This window comes from Bubalus kerabau, chromosome X (genome assembly GCF_029407905.1).
Source record: "Bubalus kerabau isolate K-KA32 ecotype Philippines breed swamp buffalo chromosome X, PCC_UOA_SB_1v2, whole genome shotgun sequence".
NCBI classification, from domain to species: Eukaryota; Metazoa; Chordata; class Mammalia; order Artiodactyla; family Bovidae; genus Bubalus; species Bubalus kerabau.
The window spans coordinates 120829645-120852651 of NC_073647.1; the positions used below are offsets into that span (position 1 = coordinate 120829645).

The following is a 23007-nucleotide window of genomic DNA, read 5'->3' on the forward strand; positions in this document are numbered from 1 at the left end:
CTCCAAGCCCTGAGGCAAGGGGGAGGAATATATAATTAAAGGGCCTGGGAATTCTCCACCTTCAGTGGGCACTGAACATGTACCTGGCAGTTCTGATGCCAGTCCCTTGATGGCCTACAGGAGCTGGTTTGTCTGCCCAGACACCCGCCATCTGGCATAGGGTTTGGGCACTCCAGTCAGACATTACTGGTTTCCAGAGGCTGTTGGGGCATCTCTGGCAGGGTTGGGTAGCAGCAACAGTGCCTTTGGAAGGCTTTGAGGGTGAGAGGGCCATTTTGACTTAGGCAGACTCAGCCACAGCAGCGGTAGGAAGGCTCAGAACCAGAGGGAAGTAATCTGAGGGGCTCCTGGTCTCTGAAGAGTGAGTGGGAATAGAGCCAGAGGCACTGGGCTGTTAATGGCTCTGACCATGATGCTATTCTTACTCCAGGGGACTCCAGGTTGCAGGACCTGTCAAAGGCCACCATGAATCCAGGTGTTGGCCAAGGCAGTATACACAGAAAAATCTCTATCCCCAGAAACATCTCCTGGTCTAACATAAGGAGCTCCAGTTGTTCACGAGCAGCCCTGAAGACCTATCACATTGCATCACCCTTTTGCTAAAGTCCACGCTTAAATTACAGCCACTTTGAGGCTAGGGTGAGGGAGTCACTTGGCTTACACGGGAATGTAATTTTGGAGAAAGTCCATATAAACATTTCTCTCTTCAGAGACTTGAGGATTCGCGAACGATGCTTCCATTGCAAATAATCAAGCTTGTATAGTTCCCCAACTGTCCTCATCTCTGTGCCATTTATCAAGATGTCCAGGAAGCAAAATAGTTCCAAAGGGATTCATTCATTTATTCATAAAACAAATATTGATCAAATGCCTCCTCACTGCCAGGTACATGCTTGGGTGCTGGGTTTGTGCATGCTAAGTCACTTCAATCATGTCCAACTCTTTGTCATCCTATGGACTGTAGCCCGTCAGGCTCCTCTGTCCATGGGATTCTCCAAGTAAGAATATTGGAGTGGGTTGCCATGCTCTCCTCCAGGGGATCTTCCCTACCCAGGGATCAAACTCGCATCTCCTGCAGCTCCTGCATCAGCAGGCAAATTCTTTACCCCTGAGCCACCAGGGAAGTGCCTCCATGGGTGCTGGGTAAGGGGGAAAAATAGCAAAATTGCTATAGATCCTGAACTCATGGAGTTCTTCTAGAAAGAGAGGTAGACATAGATCCAATAGTCAAACCAGTATGATATTATAACCTGTGAAGCTGCAATGAAGAAGGAAAATGGGCTCTTGGAGAGCAAGTTACAAGGGACCAGAGCCAGCCTTGGGAGTCAGGGTTGGCTTTGCTGATAAAGGATAGCTTAAACTGATATCTGAAGGATGGGTAGGGTAGGGGTGGAAGCCAGAGAAAGGCCACTGCCAGAGGTACACTTAAGATTCTTGTCAGCTCTAAATCCCAGAAAACTAAGATCATGGCATCTGGCCCCATCACTTCATGGCAAATAGATAGGGAAACAGTGGCTGACTTTATTTTTCTGGGCTCCAAAATCACTGCAGATGGTGATTGCAGCCCTGAAATTAAAAGATGCTTATTCCTTGGAAGGAAAGCTATGACCAACCTAGACAGCATATTGAAAAGCAGAGACATTACTTTGTCAACAAAGGTTCGTCTAGTCAAGGCTATGGTTTTCCCAGTGGTCATGTATGGATGTAAGAGTCGGACTATAAAGAAAGCTGAGCACCAAAGAATTAATGCTATGAACTGTGGTGTTGGAGAAGACTCTTGAAAGTCCCTTGGACTACAAGGAGATCCAACCAGTCCATCCTAAAGGAAATCAGTCCTGGGTGTTCATTGGAAGGACTGATGTTGAAGCTGAAACTCCAATAATTTGGCCACCTGATGTGAAGAGCTGACTCATTAGAAAAGACCCTGATGCTGGGAAAGACTGAGGGCAGGAGGAGAAGGGGATGACAGAGGATGAGATGGCTGGATGGCATCACTGACTCGATGGACATGGGTTTGGATGGACTCCAGGAGTTGGTGATGGACAGGGAGGCCTGGCATGCTGTGGTTCATGGGGTTGCAAAGAGTTGGACACGACTGAGCAGCTGAGCTGAACTGACTGAAACTGATGTCTGAAGGAGGGATAGGGTAGGGGTGGAAGCCAGAGAAAGGCCACTGCCAGAGGTACACTTAAGATTCTTGCCAGCTCTAAATCCCATCTTCCTGTGGTTAGGAATCCCACATCATCCACACTGGGGGTCTAGTCAGACTACTTTCCAGTCTTCACAAAAGTAAGGCATTGCCTGTGTCCAGCTACCCTGCAAGGACAACCACAGGCCAGTGGGATACCTGGATTTCTTTCAGAGTGATTGCTGTGGGAGGAACTGTGTTCCCTCCATCTTCTCCTCCTACAAAAACATATGCTGAGGCCCTAACACTCAGTACTCACAAATGTAACCTTGTTCGGAAATAGGGTCTTTGCAGAGGGTCAAATTAAGACAAGGTCATTAGATGAAAACTCCAGTTTGAAAAGATGCATGCACTCCAATGTTCATAGAAGCACTATTCACAATAACCAAGACATGGAAGCAACCTAAGTGCCCATCAACAGATGAATGGATAAAGAAGATGTGGTACCATGGTACCATATAATATGGAATATTACTCAGCCATAAAAAAGAATGAAATACTGCCATTTTCAGCCAACATGGATGGACCTAGGGATTATCACACTAAGTGAAGTAAGTCAAAAAGACAAATATTCATGATATCACTTATATGAGGAATCTAAAATATGATACAATTGAACTCATTTACAAAACAGAAACAGATTCATAGACATAGAAGGAAAACTTATGGTTACCAAAGGGGAAAGGAGTGGGGAGGGATAAGTTAGGAGTACAAGATTAACAGACACACGCTACTATAAATAAAATAAACAACAAAGATTTACTGTATAGCACAGGAGACTATATTCAATATCTTCAGTTCAGTTCAGTTCAGTCGCTCAGTCATGTCCGACTCTTTGCAACCCCATGAATTGCAGCACACCAGGCCTCCCTGTCCATCACCAACTCCTGCAGTTTACCCAAACTCATGTCCATCAAGTCGGTGATGCCATCCAGCCATCTCATCCTCTGTTGTCCCCTTCTCCTCCTGCCCCCAATCCCTCCCAGCATCAGAGTCTTTTCCAATGAGTCAACTCTTCTCATCAGGTGGCCAAAGTATTGGAGTTTCAGCTTTAGCATCAGTCCTTCCAAAGAACACCCAGGACTGATCTCCTTTAGAATGGACTGGTTGGATCTCCTTGCAGTTCAAGGGACTCTCAAGAGTCTTCTCCAACACCACAGTTCAAAAGCATCAATTCTTCGGTGCTCAGCTTTCTTCACAGTCCAACTCTCGCATCCATACATGACCACTGGAAAAACCGTAACCTTGACTAGACAGACCTTTGCTGGCAAAGTAATGTCTCTGCTTTTGAATATGCTATCTAGGTTGGTCATAACTTTCCTTCCAAGGAGTAAGCGTCTTTAATTTCATGGCTGCAGTCACCATCTGCAGTGATTTTGGAGCCCAAAAAAATAAAGTCTGACACTGTTTCCACTGTTTCCTCATCTATTTCCCATGAAGTGATGGGACCGGATGCCATGATCTTCGTTTTCTGAATGTTGAGCTTTAAGCCCACTTTTTCACTCTCCTCTTTCACTTTGTTCAAGAGGCTTTTTAGTTCCTCTTCACTTTCTGCCATAAGGGTGGTGTCATCTGCATATCTGAGGTTATTGATATTTCTCCCAGCAATCTTGATTCCAGCTTGTGCTTCTTCCAGCCCAGCAATTCTCATGATGTACTCTGCATATAAGTTAAATAAGCAGGGTGACAATATACAGCCTTGATGAACTCCTTTTCCTATTTGGAACCAGTTTGTTGTTCCATGTCCAGTTCTAACTGTTGCTTCCTGACCTGCATAGAGGTTTCTCAAGAGGCAGGTTAGGTGGTCTGGTATTCCCATCTCTTTCAGAATTTTCCACAGTTTATTGCTATCAACACAGTCAAAGGCTTTGGCATAGTCAATAAAGCAGAAATAGATGTTTTTCTGGAACTCTCTTGCTTTTTCCATGATCCAGAGGATGTATTTGATCTCTGGTTCCTATGCCTTTTCTAAAACCAGCTTAAACATCTGGAGGTTCATGGTTCACATATTGCTGAAGCCTGGCTTGGAGAATTTTGAGCATTACTTTACTAGCATGTGAGATGAGTGCAATTGTGTGGTAGTTTGAGCATTCTTTGGCATTGCCTTTCTTTGGGATTGGAATGAAAACTGACCTTTTCCAGTCCTGTGGCCACTGCTGAGTTTTCCAAATTTGCTGGCATACTGAGTGCAGCACTTTCACAGCATCATCTTTCAGGATTTGAAATAGCTCCACTGGAATTCCATCACCTCCACTAGCTTTGTTTGTAGTGATGCTTTCTAAGGGCCACTTGACTTCACATTCCAGGATGTCTGGCCTTAGGTGAGTGATCATACCATCATGATTATCTTGGTCGTGAAGATCTTGTTTTGTACAGTTCTTCTGTGTATCCTTGCCACCTCTTCTTAATATCTTCTGCTTCTGTTAGGTCCATATCATTTCTGTCCTTTATCGAGCCCATCTTTGCATGAAATGTTCCCTTGGTATCTCTAATTTTCTTGAAGAGATCTCTAGTCTTTCCCATTCTGTTGTTTTCTTCTATTTCTTTGCATTGATTGTTGAAGGCTTTCTTATCTCTCCTTGCTATTCTTTGGAACTCTGCATTCAGATGCTTATATCTTTCCGTTTCTCCTTTGCTTTTTGCTTCAAATATCTTATAATAACTGATAATGGAAATAATGTGAAAAATAATATAAACAGATATATATGTGTATGTGTGTAACTGAAACACTTTGCTGCACACCTGAAACAACTCTACTGCAATTAAAAAAAAAGAGGTCATTAGAGTGGACTTTAACCTAATATGAATGGTATACATATAGAAAGGGGAAATTTGGACAGACCCCTAGGGAGAATGTTGTGGGAAGATACAGAGAGACACAGAAGGAAGACAGCCATGTGAAGATTGAGGCAGAGGATGGAGTGATGCAGCCAAAAGCCAAGGAATGCCTGGAACCACCAGAAGCTCAACAAGACAATGAAGGATCCTTCCCAGGAGACTCTGGAGAGAGCATGGCTCTGCTAACACCCTAATTCCAGACACCTAGCCTCCAGAACTGTGAGATAATCCATTTTCCTTGTTTTAAGCCAAACAGTTTACAGCACTTGGTTACAGCAACCCTAGGAAATTAATACAGTGATGGAGCCACTCAAAGAACTGTCCCTAGGGATCTGAACTGAGCAGCTCGAGAGGAGTGTCACAGAGGACCACTCTGGGTCAAGAGTGTGGTCACCCAGCTCAGACTACTGTGGGTGGAATGGAATAAAGAGGACAAGAGTGGAGGTCAAGGGACAATTAGGAGGCCTGGATAGCAGTCATGAACTCATGAGACACTAAGGAAGTAACATGTTAGTTGCTCAGTTGTGTCCGACTCTTTCTGACCCCATGGACTGTAGCCCACCAGGCGCCTCTCCATGGAATTCTCCAGGCAAGAATACTGGCATGGGTTGCCATTTCCTTCTCCAGGGGATCTTCCCAACCCAGGGATTGAACCCAGGTTTCCTGCATTGCAGGCAGATTCTTTATTTTCTGAGCCACCAGGGAAGCCCATGGACAGAATTTAATTATTTACATGGCAGAAAAAGAAGCTGAAGGTTTCAAGGGCGATCCCCAGTTTTAGACTTGAGAACCTGGTGATAGCAAAGGTGAAGAGGGCCATGTGGGGTTGGTTCTGCTTAATCTCACCGAAGAAGTTAATTGTATTCTCAAAACTCTTTGGGCTTTTCTCTCATTTGATAGCTAATTTAAAAATGAAAAATGTTTTCTCATTAGAGAAGGCATTCCTCACAGAGAATGACAAGTAGAGAAAACAACTAAGGTCAGATCAGCTTCCTCCTCACTCTGCCATCCCCTCTCTCAGTTTGTATTTCTCAAAGGAGGCCAGTCAGCGTGGGTGTGAGGCAGAATTTTAAGATTCTCAATGACTTATGCCCTGTGTAACCCCCTCCCTCAGAGTGTGGGTGGACCAGACTTAATTAGATGAGCCCTTGAAACAGGGTCTAGAAGTCTGAGATGGAAGAAGTCAGAGAGATTCTGCTGCTGGCCTTGGAAAAGCAAGCCATCACTGGTCCTATAACTGCAAGGAACTCAATTCACCCAATGACCACATGACCTGGGGAGAAACTGGGAGCCTCATTTAAGAATCCAAGCCCCAGTCAACACCTTGACTGTGGCCTTGTGAGACCCTGAGCAGAGGAACCAGTCAAAGCCATATCAGACTCCTGACACGTGGCAAATGTGAGATAACAAGTGGGTGTTGTCTGGAGCCTCTAAAGGTGTGGGAATTGGTACCATAGTGTTGTTGTTTAGTCACTAAGTCGTGTCTGACTCTTTTGCAACCCTGTGGACTGTATCCCACCAAGCTCCTCCATCCATGGGATTTCCCAGGCAAGAATACTGGAGTGGGGTGCCATTTCCTTCTCCAGGAGATCTTCCCAACCAAGGGATCAAACCCGGGTCTCCTGCATTGCAGGAAGATTCTTTACCACTGAGCCACCAGGTAAGCCCTGGTTACATAGTAGCAGATTCCTAACTCAGTGGGGATCCTGACTTTCCCGCAGTCAGATCTCAAAACCGATTCAGCCCTTCCTTATCTTCTTCCTGTCACATTATTTCCATCCATGAAATGTGCTAGATCTGTTTAAGGAGTTCCAGTGATCACAACAGCAGATGCTGGAATGCTCACTGAAGGCATGACCAGCAGACACTGAAAGCCTAATAAGGCCCCAGTAGAATTCCTTACCTCAAGGAGGAAGGTGAACTTTTCTATTACTCAGGCTTCTGCTGGTGAGCATGGGTTTGGGTGTTGGGAGCTGTGTTGGGAGACAAGGATCACAAGTGAGAGAAGGAGCTGGCCAGGCTGTGTCCTAGAAGGTAAAGAGAGAAAAATGGGTCCCGCTTCCAATGGGAATAGCCTTCAGCTGTGGACTTTGTGGTCTCCAAGGTCAAACAGAGAAGCTTTCTTAAAGCACTAGTGGGCCTGAAGGTCCGGCACGACTGCATGGGTCATGCGATGCTCCACACATCAAACCTGGTGTCTTCAGCTGTTCTTCCAGAAAGCAGAGTCTGAAACTGAGGGCAGATAGTTTATATTAGAGGTCATCCCAGGAATCAGGCATGAAGGAGCAGAAAGAGTGAGACATGGAAGGAAAGCGAGCCAATACATAAGAGTGTGTTATCAGGGTGGTGCCATCATCAGGAAGAAGAGCAGGCAGAGACCGGCTATATCCAGAAGGACTCTGGATGCAAGCTAAGAATTTCTAATGGCTTTGGTATCCATAAAAAGAAGCAATATACACTTCTAAGCAGGAGTGTTGCATGATTTGGTGTTCATTTTATCAGGCTGAGGCAGGGAGACCAGGTTCAAGGCTGTTGTAGAAGTCTTGGTTGGTTGGTTTCAAAGCGTGTTCTTAGAACCCAAGCTTGACAACAGGTTTAGCATATGAGGCTGTGTGGGACACTATCACTGTTATCCAGAACAACTGTTTCCAGCTGTTTATCTTGTGGTAAAATTTCCTTGGATGGGAGTGTTTTGCTCTAAGACTGATTAGATCACACTGTTATAGGAGAGATGGGATGTGGGTCTTGGTGAAAGTGACTAGCGAGGTTAACAAGCAAGCAGAGGCCAGATCTGAGTCCCTCTTCTGAGGTCAGCTGGTGGCAGGCAGATGGGACATGGGACAGAAAGCAAGAAGGTGAGCCTGACTGGAATCTCTGGCTCTGTTTAGTTTGGTCTGGCTTGGGGGCCAGGGGTTTGTTTAATCTGGTACCAGGACCAGCCTGTGCATTTGGCTCCTTGAAGGCCACCTCTGGGAAATGCCTGGGTGTTATGGAAATTAGATCATTTGTTCCTTCATTCATTCGATAAGCATACTTTGAGAACTGCTAGGGACTGACTCAAAAATAGGTCAGACAGAGTTCCTGCTCTAAAGGGATCCACAGCCTGGGGTATTATGGTCTGCAGCAAGGAGGCAGGCGGGGAGCGGGGTGCTGTGAGTGCCTCTGAGAGGAACTGTAGCCACAGAGAGCCTGGTTGCTAGGGGCGAGGCTACCCACTCCCCATTGCCTGGTTAGGACCCCACCCTCCCTGCTCCTCCCAGGGCAACAGTGGCAGTGGCGGGGCTCGGCCTCCAGTCACAATGAGTAGGGCTGGGAAGAAGCCAGGCTCTGTCTTCGCCCCAGGCCGGAATGTGCTCGCTCAGCTGGGACTCAAACCCAAGACAATCGTGGGCTTGTGGGGAGCTTGGCCAGGAGGCTCAAGAAGGGTTTCTTTTCTTTCCTTTTAGCTTTTGAGAGCCACTCTAAAAAGTGTTGTTTTCTGCTTAATGGGAGTTCACCAACTAGTCTGTATTTGAGAAAATAGAAAAGAGGGAGAATCAAACATGTAGATTTTTGTTATGGTCCCAGAGGACGCATGAGCAGGGCCTCAAATTTTAAAGTAACGCAATCTAAATTGCTGATGTTCAATCAGATGGAAGATCCCGGGGGCGGAGTGAGAAGGGCTATTTAGCAAACCAAGCAAAGGTTTTGTAAGTTGCAGGCCAACAGTCTTACAAAGAACCCACAAAAATGGCACAATTAAGCCCTCCCTCCCCCTTTTTACCGCATTTCTCTTCACACCATGAATGATTTGAAGGCTGCATGCTTTTGGATTGCCCTGGTGAAGATTTAGTTTCCGGCTCAAGAAAATCCATGTCAGAAAATTGTCTTTCAGCTTTCACAGTAGATCCAGTTAAAAGACTGCTACCAAAAGAGTTCAGTTCTAGTTTTTTCAAAATAAATGCACAAATGGACATAAACAATGGAATGATAATATCAAAACACTATAAATTGTTATCTATGGATTGAGAGATTATAAGCATTTCCATTTCCTTCTTTGAGTTTTTTAATTTTCTTGCCAATTAACTTTTTTTTGTGGTTATAAAACAGTTTTTTTTTTTTTAAGAATCCCTATGAAGATCAGTTTCCTTATCTGTAAAAAGGGAATAATTTTGCCTCATGTACAATTCATGAGAATTTGATGATATAATGTATTTACTGATCTGGTCATAGACCCTACAACATATCCCATAGATTGGCATCTATGCTGTGGGTATCAGTAGGCATCAATCTATGTTATGTGTTTTTAAATTGCCTAGTTTTATTAAGATATTCATCTGCAATTTGATCTTGCTGCTTTAGGTATTTTTCCTTCTCCAGGGTCCCCCAAGGAAAGGTGAGTTGGGGGCTCCTTTGCTTCAGGGGCTCCATGTAGAATGGTTGAAAAGTAGAGTATGCTTGTCCCAGGACATGGGATGGGAAATGTCATTCCAGTCTGTTGCTTTACAGAAACATCGAGTCACTGAAAAGAATGGCCCTGACAAAATGTGCCTCTGCAGTTACCTGACCAGGGATCAAACCTGGACCCTCTTCATTGAGAGCACGGAGCCTCTCAATGTCAGAGATCAAGCCCTGAGCCTTTGAAGTGGAAGCACTGACTCCAAGACCCTAGACCACCAGAGAACAAACCCTAGGGAGTACCAAATAGTGAGAACTCACACAAAGGAAGCCACTGGAATACAAGATCTGGCATCACCCAACCACCAGTAGCCCCCTGTACAGGACACCTCATCTAAACAATAAACAAAACAAAAATACAAACCCAACCATCAGCAGACAGGATTACCACCTCACTCAGCCTTGCCCATTAGAGGAAAAACAAACAAACAAACAAACAAAATCTCAGCACAAATCTCACCCTATACAAAGCTTACACAAACCACTGGAACAACCTTGAAAGTGAAAGTGAAGTCTCTCTGTCATGTCTGACCCTTGTGACCCCATGGACTGTAGCCTACCAGGCTTCTCCATCCATGGGATTTTCCAGGCAAGAATACTGGAGTGGGTTGCCATTTTCTTCTCCAGGAGACCCTCCTGACCCAGGGGTTGAACCTGGGTCTTCCACATTGTAGGCAGATGCTTTACCATCTGAGCCACCAGGGAAGTCCTGGAACAACCTTAGGAGGGCAGAAACCAAAAGGAAGAAAGAATTCAACCTTGAAGCCTGGGAAAAGGAGACCTCAAACACAATAAATTTAAAAAAAGAAAAGAAAAGGCAGAGAAATGCTACACAAATGAAGGAACAAACTAAAAACATAGACATCCAAATAAATGAAGAGGAAATAGGCAAACTACCTGAAAAAGAATTCAGAATAATGATAGTAAAGATGATCAAAACCCTTGAAAACAAAATGGAAAAAAACAAGAATCAATTAACAAAGACCTAGAGTAATTAAAGAATAAACATACAGAGACAAACAACACAATTACTGAAATTAAAAATACTGTAGAAGGGATCAATACCAGAATAGCTGAAACAGAAGAATGATTCAATGACCTGGAAGATAAAATGGTGGAAATAACTTATGAAGAGCAGAATAAAGTAAAAAGAATGAAAAGTGCTGAGGATAGTCTCAGAAACCTCTGAGACAATATCAAATGCACCAACATTCGAATTATAGGGGTTCTAGAAAAAGAAGACAAAAACAAAGGTTATGAGAAAATTTTTGAAGAGATTATAGTTGACAATTTCCCCAACATGGAAAAGGAAATAGTCAATCAAGTCTAAGAGGCACAAAGAGTCCCATACAGGATAAACCCAAGGAGAAACACATCAAGACACATACTAATCAAACTAACAAAGACTAAACACAAAGGAAGAACACTAAAAGCAGCAAGGGAAAAGCAACAAGTAACATACAAGGGAAACCCCATACATTTAACAGCTGATCTTTCAGCAGAAACTTGCAGGCCAGAAGGGAATGGCAGGATATATTTAAAGTACTGAAAGGGAAAAAATCTATAACCAAGATTACTGTACCCAGCAAGGATCTCATTCAAAATTGATGGAGAAATCAAAAGCTTTTCAGACAACCAAAAGTTAAGGGAATTCAGTACCACCAAACCAGCTTTACAACAAACGTTAAAGGGACTTATATAGTCAAGAAATACAAGAGAAGGAAAAAGAGCTACAGAATCAACCCCAAACAATTAAGAAAATGGAAATAGGAATATCAATAATTACTTTAAATGTAAACAGATTAAGTGCTCCAACCAAAAGACACATACTGGCTAAATGAATACAAAAACAAGACCCATATATATGCTCTCTACAAGAAACCCACTTCAGACCTAAAGACACATATAGACTGAAAGTGAGAGGATAGAAAAATATATTCCATGCAAATGGGAAGCAAAAGAAAGCTGGAGGAGCAATCCTCGTATCAGACAAAATATACCTTAAAATAAAGAATATTATAAGAGATAAGGAAGGACACTACATAATGATCAAGGGATCAATTAAAGAGGAAGACATAACAACACTAACAGACATAAAAGGAGCAATTGACAGTAACACAATAATAGTAGGAGACTTTAACACCCCATTCACACCAATAGACAGATCATCAAAACAGAAAATTAATGAGGAAACACAAGTCTTAAATGATACATTAGATGAGATGGATCTCATTGATATCTTCAGGACATTCCATCCAAATGCAGAAGAATACATCTTCTTCTCAAGTGCACATGGAACATTCTCTGGGATAGACCACATCTTGGGTCACAAATCAAACCTCAGTAAATTTAAGAAAACTGAAATCATATCAAACATCTTCTCCAACCACAACACTATGAGACTAGATATCAATTACAAGAAAAAACTGTAAGAAACAAACACATGGAGATTAAACAGTACATTTCTAAATTACCAACAGGTTAGTGAAGAAATCAAAAGGGAAATAAAAAAAATTTCTAGAAACAAATGACAATCAAAACATGACAGCTCAAAACCTATGGGATGCAGCAAAAACAGTTCTAAGAGGGAAGTTTATAGCAATAAAATCCTACCCCAAGAAACAAGAAAAACAACCTAACTTTACACCTAAAACAACTAGAAAAAGAAGAAAAAAAAAAACCCCAAAATTAGTAGAAGGAAAGAAATCATAAAGATCCGAGCAGAAATAAATGCAAAACAAACAATAGTAAAGATTAATAAAAGTTAAAGCTGGTTCTTTGAGAAGATAAACAAAATTGACAAATCTGTAGCCAGATTCATCAAGAAAAAGAGAGAGAGAAGAATCAAATCAACAAAATTAGAAATGAAAAAGGAGAGATTACAACAGACAATGCAGAAATACAAAGGATCATGAGACTATTATGAACAACTATATGGCAATAAAATGGATAACCTGAAAGAAATCGACAGATTCTTAGAAAAGTTCAATCTTCCAAGACTGAACCAGGAAGAAATAGAAATTATGAACAATGCAATTTCAAGCACTGAAATTGAAGCTGTGATCAAAAATATCCCAAAATACAAAAGCCCAGGACCAGATGGCTTCACAGGAGAATTCTATCAAACATTTAGAGAACAGCTAATGCCTATCCTTCTAAAACTCTTTCAAAAAATTGCAGAGGAAGGAACACTTCCAAATTCATTCTAGGAGGCCACCATCACCCTGCTACCAAAACCAGACAAAGACAATACAAAAAAAGAAAACTACAGGCCAATATCATTGATGAACATAGATGCAAAAATCCTTAACAAAATTTTAGCAAACAGAATTCAGCAACACATCAAAAAGCTCATACACCATGATCAAGTTGGGTTTATTCGAGGGATGCAAGGATTCTTCAATATATGCAAATCAAACAATGTTATACACCATATTAACAAATTAAAAGATAAAAACCATATGATCATCTCAATAGATGCATAAAAAACCTTTGACAAAATTCAGCACCCATTTATGATTAAAACTCTTCAAAAAATGGGCATAGAAGGAACTTACCTCAGCATAGTATACGCCATATGTGATAAGCCTACAGCAAACATTATTCTCAATGGTGAAAAACTGAAAGCATTCCCCCTAAGATCAGGAACAAGACAAGGGTGTCCACTTTCACCACTACTATTCAGCATAGTTCTGGAAGTCCTAGCTACAGCAATCAGAGAAGAAAAAGAAATAAAAGGAATCCAGATCAGAAAAGAAGAAGTAAAGCTCTCACTGTTTGCAGATGACATGATACTGTACACAGAAAATCCTAAAGATAGTATCAGAAAATTACTAGAGCTAATCAGTGAATTTAGCAAAGTTGCAGGATACAAAATCAATACACAGAAATCACTTGCATTTCTATATACTAATAATGAAAAATAAGAAAGTGAAATTAAGGAATCAATCCCATTCACCGCTGCAACAAAAAGAATTAAATATCTAGGAATAAACTTAACTAAGGAGACAAAAGATCTGTACACAGAAAATTATAAGACACTAGTGAAAGAAATCAAAGATGACATAAACAGATGGAGAGATATTCCACATTCCTGGGTAGGAAGAATCAATATTGTGAAAATGACTATACTATCAAATGCGATCTACAGATTCAATGCAATCCCTATCAAATTACCAATGGCATTTTTCACAGAACTAGAACAAAAAATTTCACAATTCATATGGAAACACAAAAGACCCCAAATAGCCAAAACAGTCTTGAGAAAAAAGAATGGAGCTGGAGGAATCAACCTTCCTGACTTCAGATTATACTACAAAACTATGGTCATCAAGACAGTATGGTACTGGCACAAAAACAGAAATGTAGACTAATGGAACAAGACAGAAAGCTCAGAAATAAACCCATGCGCCTATGGGTATCTTATTTTTGACAAAAGAGGCAAGAATATACAATAGGGCAAAGACAAACTCTTCAATAAATGGTGCTGGGAAAACTAGTCATCTACACGTAAAAGAATGAAATTAGAACACTTCTTAACACCATACACAAAGATCAACTTAAAATGGATTAAAGACCTAAATGTAAGACTAGAAACTATAAAACTCTTAGAGGAACACATAGGCAGAACACTCGATGACATAAATCAAAGCAAGATCCTCTATGACCCACCTCCTAGAGTAACAGAAATAAAAACAGAAGTAAACAAGTGGGACCTGACCAAACTTAAAAGCTTTTGCACAGCAAAGGAAACTATAAGCAAGGTGAAAAGACAACCCTCAGAATGGGAGAAAATAATAGCAAATTAAACAACTGACAAAGGATTAATTTCCAAAATATACAAGCAGCTCATGCAACTCAATGCCAGAAAAACAAACAACCCAATCAAAAAGTGGGAAAAAGACCTAAACAGACATGTCTCCAAAGAAGACATACAGATGGCTAACAAATACATGAAAAGATGCTCAACATCACTCATTATTAGAGAAATGCAAATCAAAACTACAGTGAGATATTACCTCACACCAGTCAGAATGGCCATCATCAAAATTCTGCAAACAATGAATTCTGGAGAGGGTGTGGAGAAAAGGGAATTCTCTTGCACTGTTGGTGGGATGTAAATTGATACAGCCACTATGGAAGATAGTATGGAGATTCCTTAAATAACTAGGAATAAAACCACCATATGACCCAGCAATCCCACTCCTAGGCATATACCCTGAGGAAACCAAAACTGAAAAAGACACATGTATCCCATTGTTCATTGCAGCACTATTTACAATAGCTAGAACATGGAAGCAACCTAGATGTCCATTGACAGAAGAATGGATAAAGAAGTTGTGGTACATATACATAATGGAATATTCAGATCAGATCAGTCGCTCAGTTGTGTCCGACTCTTTGCGACCCCATGAGTTGCAGCATGCCAGGCCTCCCTGTTCATCACCAACTCCCGGAGGTCACTCAGACTCAAGTCCATCGAGTCAGTGATGCCATCCAGCCATCTCATCCTCTGTCGTCCCCTTCTCCTCCTGCCCCCAATCCCTCCCAGCATCAGAGTCTTTTCCAATGAGTCAACTCTTCACATGAGGTGGCCAAAGTACTGGAGTTTCAGCTTTAGCATCATTCCTTCCAAAGAAATCCCAGGGCTGATCTCCTTTAGAATGGACTGGTTGGATCTCCTTGCAGTCCAAGGGACTCTCAAGAGTCTTCTCCAACACCACAGTTCAAAAGCATCAATTCTTTGGCGCTCAGCCTTCTTCACAGTCCAACTCTCACATCCATACATGACCACGGGAAAAACCATAGCCTTGACTAGACGAACCTTTGTTGGCAAAGTAATGTCTCTGCTTTTGAATATGCTATCCAGGTTGGTCATAACTTTCCTTCCAAGGAGTAAGCGTCTTTTCATTTCATGGCTGCAGTCACCATCTGCAGTGATTTTGGAGCCCAGAAAAATAAAGTCTGACACTGTTTCCACTGTTTCCCCATCTATTTCCCATGAAATTATGGGACCAGATGCCATGATCTTCATTTTCTGAATGTTGAGCTTTAAGCCAACTTTTTCACTCTCCACTTTCACCTTCATCAAGAGGCTTTTTAGTTCTTCTTCACTTTCTGCCATAAGGGTGGTGTCATCTGCATAGCTGAGGTTATTGATATTTCTCCCAGCAATCTTGATTCCAGCTTGTGTTTCTTCCAGTCCAGCGTTTCTCATGATGTACTCTGCATATAAGTTAAATAAGCAGGGTGACAATATACAGCCTTGACGAACTCCTTTTCCTATTTGGAACCAGTCTGTTGTTCCATGTCCAGTTCTAACTGTTGCTTCCTGACCTGCATAGAGGTTTCTCAAGAGGCAGGTTAGGTGGTCTGGTATTCCCATCTCTTTCAGAATTTTCCACAGTTTATTGTGATCCACACAGTCCAAGGCTTTGGCATAGTCAATAAAGCAGAAATAGATGTTTTTCTGGAACTCTCTTCCTTTTTCCATGATCCAGTGGATGTTGGCAATTTGATCTCTGGTTCCTCTGCCTTTTCTAAAACCAGCTTGAACATCAGAAAATTCATGGTTCACATATTGCTAAAGCCTGGCTTGGAGAATTTTGAGCATTACTTTACTAGCGTGTGAGATGAGTGCAATTGTGCGGTAGTTTGAGCTCAGTCATAAAAAGGAACACATTTGAGTCAGTTCTAATGAGGTGGATGAACCTAGAACCTATTATACAGACTGAAGTAAGCCAGAAAGAGAAAGATAAATATCATATTCTAACATGTATACACAGAATCTAGAAAAACGGTATGGAAGAATTTATTTATAGGGCAGCAATGAAGAAACAGACATAAAGAATAGACTTATGGGCATGGGGAGAGGGGAGGGGAGGGTGAGATGTATGGAAAGAGTAACATGGAAACTTACATTACCATATGTAAAATAGAGAGCCAACAGGAATTTGCTGTATGGCTCAGGAAACTCAAACAGGGGGTCTGTTTCAACCTAGAGGGGTGAGATGGAGAGGGGGGAGATGGGAGAGGACATATATACATATGTATACATACATACATATATACCTATGGCTGATTCATGTTGCGGTTTGACAGAAAACAACAAAATTCTGTAAAGCAATTACCCTTCAATAAAAAATAAATTTAGAAAAATGTGCATCTGTGTGTGTGTGCTCGGGGAAGGTGGGGTGGTGGGCAGGAGGAAATGGAGGAGAATGTTGGAGTTCAAAGATTTTAAGAAGGTGAAATCTCCCTTAAGATGGAGGAGAATTAGAGACTGTCTGGGCCTCTTTGGTGAAAGGGGCTGGTTTCTTGCAGGTCTAGCTAACATTGGACACCCAAACCCTGTTCCTGAACACGGTGACCGAGTAGGGTCACATTCTCTGACTAAAGGGCTCTGGGATGGCAAGTATAATGATGTCTGTCATTTACTCTAAGTGATTCAGCATAGACCATGTGATTGGATGTATGTGAGAGTTTAAGCTTCAGTGCTAGGGGCCATCAGTTACACCACTCCAGGAGTACTTGGCTGATATTCAATCAAAAAGGTCACCTTTGAAAGGCGGCTCCTTCAAGCTTGCCATCCATACTGTTCCAATAAACACTCAAGGCTTTCCTACTAATTAGTACATATTGCATATCAGAAATGGGTTTTCATAGGTGGAATGAGTGACTTGTTAGCTAGCAGGAGGAATGCCAGAAACGGGCTCTCTTCTCACCTATACCAGATGCGGTTGGCATGCCACCTGTGGTCCCCTCGCCTGTACACTTTGGGCATACAAGCCCACTGCCAAGGGCCAGTAACTGCATTGCCTGGCCTGTGGGCTTTATTTTGTCATTGAAGTCCACTTTGTTGTCTGTGGGTCTAGTCACAGGGGTCAGGAAATTTATTCCTCTTGTGTAGCCCTCAATCAATCATTAACCAGAGTTGGTGCATAAATACCCCAGCTTCCTTTCCCCTCAAATGGGATAACTCAGGTCTGTGGTATACACTGGCTCTAAGTATTTAGCCTATAGATTTAACTTTTAGTCACCTACAGTGGTAATGGACTTGGTAATACACCTTTTATTGAATGGCCTTAGCCATTCTCCTATTGGTTCCTTCACCTCTTAAATGGACTATCTGGCTTATGGGAAAACCCAAATGGAAGCATGAACAGGCCATAAGAAGCTAGCAAGGCCTGTAGCCTATATTCACTTGCAATTCTAAATTGAAATTTGAAATGATCTTGTACCCAACCTTGAACAGGAGAGATTCAATCATACCATTCAAAAATCCTGCCTCTGGAGCTTTGAGATTTACCTTTAGTAAACCTTTTAAGCAAGGTGGTTATTGGAGCACCAGGAAGGACAGAAACCCAGGGCTTCTAAGCCTCCAGGTTGTAAGAATTGTTCCTGTGCTTTCCTTTTTTAAAAAAAAGTCAATAAATGTCTGTGCAAGTGGCAGAATTTGTTTACAAACTTGCATTTTTTGGGCAAGGTTATAGGAAGGGTAGTTACTGCTTCCCTGTCTCAAAGTTTCTCTTGGCTACAATGGCCTACCCAAAAGAACCAAAGAGCTATGCATGCTGGCACAGAGTGCTTCAAAATTACAGGAAAACGGGCTACTGAACACCAAGATATATATATATAAAAGGTGACTACTGAGCACTAAACACACCCCAGGGTCCTTCCTCAAATGTCATCTGTATAAAGTACTAAAACCTTTCACACAGCCTTGGGAAGCAGGCACATAGAATTAGGAGTAACTGAGATTGACTTCCCCACCAGCTTAGAGCAGATCAAGTTGAATTTAGTAAAATATACACTTCACTTCTTACACCCAGATTTATAAACTAAAACTCATACTTACACACATTAAAATTTTACATTGTCTATGTTTTTCCACAATTAACCAAACCTAGACTGTGTCCTCAGTCACTGAATTTTCCAACAGGTCCATTGATTTCAATTATTCTTAAGTTCTTCCTACCTCCATCAGCTCTCAACCAGGCAGTCCAGCGTCTCTGTCTGGACCCTGCCACACCTTCTAACTGGAATGGTTTGTTTTTGCCCTACAATGTTTCAGAGGAGCCTGGTAGGCTGCGGTCCATGGGGTCGCTAAGAGTCAGACACTACTGAGCAACTTCACTTTCACTTTTCACTTTCATGCATTGGAGAAGGAAATGGCAACCCACTCCAGTGTTCTTGCCTGGAGAATCCCAGGTACGGGGGAGCCTGGTGGTCTGCTGTCGCTGGGGTCGCACAGAGTCGGACACGACTGAAGCGACTTAGCAGCAGCAGCAGCACAATGTTTCTATTCCACAATGTACCACAGGTAAGAAGACTTGAAAGGCTGGGTGAATCCGTGGCTGGGGTCTGGAATGATCTGAAGGCTTCTTCACTTATATGCAAGGTGTCAGAGCTAAGATGATTCAAAGTCTGGGTTTCTCTGGGATGGTTGACCAAAGCATCTAACATATGGTCTCTCCTTGTAGCTTGGATTCTCTCAGCACGAGAACTGGTTTGTAAAGGGAGCATCCAGAGGGAGAGAGTATTAAAAGAATAAGCATTTCAAGAGCCATAGAGGAAGCTGCAGAGTGTCTTATGACCAAATCTCAGAACTCACATACATAACATACTTTTGCCATACTCTACTGGACAAAGCAGTCACAAGTCTGCCTAGATTCAAAGGGAGGGTACCTAACTCCCATCTCTAAGTAAGAGGAGTGTCAGAGAATTTAAAGCTTTTTTTAAAAACAAAAAACAAAAAACCCACCATGGCCAGGAAGGGGTAAGAGGTGTCAAAGGTAAATCATCCATGTATTTGAAATCCTATAGGATCTTCCCTTGAATGAGCTGATCCTTCATCGAATGCAGATGAAGCTCCGGATGTTTGATATCGACTCAGTTCAGGAATGATTCATGTGATTGTTGCTGCCACATCCAGAGGATGAAATGGAAGGGAAGACAGCTGAAATATTAATCTATGGAGGCCCGTCTTTTCATGAGATCTTATAAATTATACAAAGCGAGTCACTGGTTCTAAGTGGATTAGCTGCCCATCATGTAGGCAAGGTCATGGCCCATGCTCTAGTTAAGGAAGATTGTTTCCCTCCAGTTTAAATGATAATATATCTAGAGAAACTTTGAACTCAAATGCAAGTAGGCAAGCTAAGTTGAAATTTCTTATCATGAAACCAAATAAATTACCTCTCTTTGAGGCAGAGCAGTAGTTTCTTAAATTCCAAAGGAAGGAAGTAGGAAGTGAAAAATAAACCAAAGTTTTAATGAGTTGCCATCCAGAGAATTTATACAGCTTTCCAAATCCTTCTAGGAGCCTGGATTCCGTGACTTCACAGTGGTCCACTGAGGTCTTTGAAAGTTATTAGATGATTAGCATAATGATGATTTCCATAATTATGAGATCATCTACTGTATTTGGAGAATTACTTCAAATTTTTTGAGGAATCTTAACAGCGATTATCTCATTTTATTTTCATAATCATACGATGCGATGGACTAGTAAGTCCATCTTACAGATAAAGAGAAATGAGGCACTCAAGAGGGTTCATACATTGTCCAACTTAGCCAACGATGTTTTGGCAGGCCAGCCCCTGGAATTGACACTCCCAACCCTAATTCCTAGTTAACCAGATAATATTAATCCTGCAATGGTTTCTATGGTGCTCGAGTGAACATCTGTGATGCTCCAGTGGTGCTCACAGTTCCTCCCCAGACACAAAATCACAGAGCAAGGGCTGAGAAGAAGGTGGCTTGAATTTCTTCCTAGTCAGCCTGTCTCTCAGCATCCTCTAGCATACCCCAAATCTTTCAAGGCCTGTGGTGCTTCAGAACTGCTTTGAACTATAATAAAAGGCACCATAGAAATATTCCTTCCAGCTGCTGAGTTTACAAGACTAAGGGTGATCTCAGATGCCTCTGGTCACACTGCCCTGTGCAATGAACAATTAACCTGGAGCCAGTTTCCTCTCCTTAGAGTTACAGGATTTACCGGCTGACACCACACAGTCATGGTCGGTCACGTTAGTCCACCTCTCTCTCTACCCTGTATGTCTAACTCATCACGAAATCCTCTCTAATGCTCCTAAACACGCCCCTTGGCCTTGGGTATACCTGTGAATGTTTAACAACGGGCTCTACCAAAAAAGAAAAAAAAAAGCAAAACAAAACAAAAACAGCCACCTACAATTTGTATGTGGGCCAATTTCTTTGGTGTAAATACCTTAACCATTGCTGATTTCAAACCAACAATCTGACCACGTTTCCCTGCTGCATGAGACCCAAGCCTGGTTCCTTCGCCCAGTGTAAATCCTGACATATACAGCAAGATACACAAGTTCCTTCAGGGTCTGGAACAGTGGTTCTCAATGCTGGCTGCCCATGAGAACCACCTGAGGATTCTACCTTTATTTAAAATGTTTATATTTTGTTCATGGAGCTTTTGCATTCATTTTTATTTTTTTAAACTACTGCATTCACCTATCACTTATTTTGATAACTGGGTTTGTTGCTGTCCTCTTAAATTTCATAGGCAAAACAAGTACTTCATTTGGTTCACTCTAGTCCCTCTTCTGCTACCTGGAGAATTTTTTTAAATCCCTGTGTCAACACCACAACCCACACTTATTACAACAGAATCTCTGGAGGTGGGAACCAGGCATCAATATTTTGGAAGTTTCCTGATTAATTCTAAGTCCACTTTGAGAACCTCAGTCTAGCTTTCCTGACTTTCTGGCTTCATCTCTTGCCTTGGGTGTACTCTACATTTGCAATCTAGCAGTACTAAATGCCTGTAGGTCCTAGAACATTCCAGGCAGCTTCATACCTCCAAGCACTTGTATTGGCTGTTCTTTCTACTTGCAATATTCTTGCTCCCTGTGCTATCTACTGAACCATTATTCTTTATCCCAGACATTCACTAAGATGCTTTCCTGGGCTTCCCCCACCCCATGATGCTAATCCCTGACTGTATTAGTCATTCACTGCTTCCTAACAAATTGCCACAAAACTAGCAGCTTAAAGCAACGTGCATTTCTTATCTCCCAATGTCTGGAGGTTGACAGTCTGAGCCCACGTGGCTTAACCGGGTCCTCTGTTTCGGAGTCTTTCACGAGGCTGCAATCAAGATGTCAGCTAGGTCTGCTGTTTCATCTGAAAGCCTATCCCCCTCCCTTCCCACTTTGGTCCTTCCTGACGTGGAGGTTTATTGCCAGTTGTTTGCCTCTTTTCCTCTCAGCTTCATTTCTGCCCTTCTGTGCTCTGCTGTGCATCATTCAGGGTTGGAATCCTACAAAACCAATTTCCCAGACTCATTGGCCAGTGGGCTCTCAGGCAGGTTCTTGTAATGGCAAAAAGTGACAGGTGACTGGGAAGGTGAGAAGGAGACAGAAGATCTTTTTCTGTTTTTCCCTTCAGAGTGGCATCTTCATGAGCAGGGGGCATCTCTAGTCTCTAGGGACTTTGGTGATTCTAGAGGGCCTTCTGGAGTTTCAACAATGGCTCTATTCTGGCAAATTTTCTAGCTGCATTGGTGAAGAGCACGCCTCTGGGCTCCTGCTGTCTGTCATTCAGCCTAAGAGTGTCTGTGATTTTCCACCAGGAGTTGCTAATCTCTAGCTTACCTCATCGGAGAAGGCAATGGCACCCCACTCCAGTACTCTTGCCTGGAAAATCCCATGGACAGAGGAGCCTGGTAGGCTGCAGTCCATGGGGTCGCTAACAGTCGGGCAAGACTGAGCAACTTCACTTTCACTTTTCACTTTCATGCATTGGAGGAGGAAATGGCAACCCACTCCAGTGTTCTTGCCTGGAGAATCCCAGGGACAGAGGAGCCTAGTGGGCTGCCTTCTATGGGGTCGCACAGAGTCGGACACAACTGAAGTGACTTAGCAGCAGCAGCAGCTTACCTCATATCATCAGTTGGGTTGTCTGGAAGCTGATACTGAAGTGGGATTTGGGGGCAGGATATTTACCAAGGAGAGGGAGAAGGAGGCAGTAAAGTGGGGTAGAGGCAGAAGTCAAACTGCGATTCTGATCTGACCGAGCTTTGGCCAACCCCACAGATGTTGGATATAGAACCCTTCAGAGGTATCCAATCAGTGCATCAAACTGGCGTCTCAGAGGGTATGGCCTGACCAAGTGCTCTCTGCAGCTGAGGCCCACCCTGACGAGAGCTGACAGCTGAAAGCTTTTCTTCCCCAGCCCCCCAACACTCTCAGCATCTGGGACAAAAGTCCTTCCTTCCGGGAATTGTGGGTAGAACATTATGGTGTCCACCACACAACTCGTCTCCCTGCCCATCCAATACTTTGGTACCCAATTCTGTGTATTCAGTTTTGAAATACCTAGAGTGTATTATGCTGTCTTCACTGAACATTCACTGATAACAAAAGGCACAGTGCCATCTATGAAATGAAAAGTTCATCATTCAAGGGCAGTGACTAACAGACAAGAGGAGCAAGTGAAAGCTCACTCCCCACGCACACCTACTGTGGTCAAATCATGAGGGTGGCGATGGAAGGAACTAGAAACACTGA

General features: G+C 42.5%; 1 long non-coding RNA gene across 1 annotated transcript; it reads right to left on the reverse strand.

Annotated features, from left to right (window-relative positions):
* Window positions 1-644: 644 nt before the first annotated feature.
* LOC129639745 (uncharacterized) lies at window positions 645-22507 on the reverse strand. The gene is made up of 3 exons (XR_008708579.1): window positions 22378-22507; window positions 6930-7252; window positions 645-1139 (listed from the first exon to the last, which is right to left on the reverse strand). It is a non-coding gene; the product is annotated as an uncharacterized LOC129639745 (long non-coding RNA).
* Window positions 22508-23007: the final 500 nt, after the last annotated feature.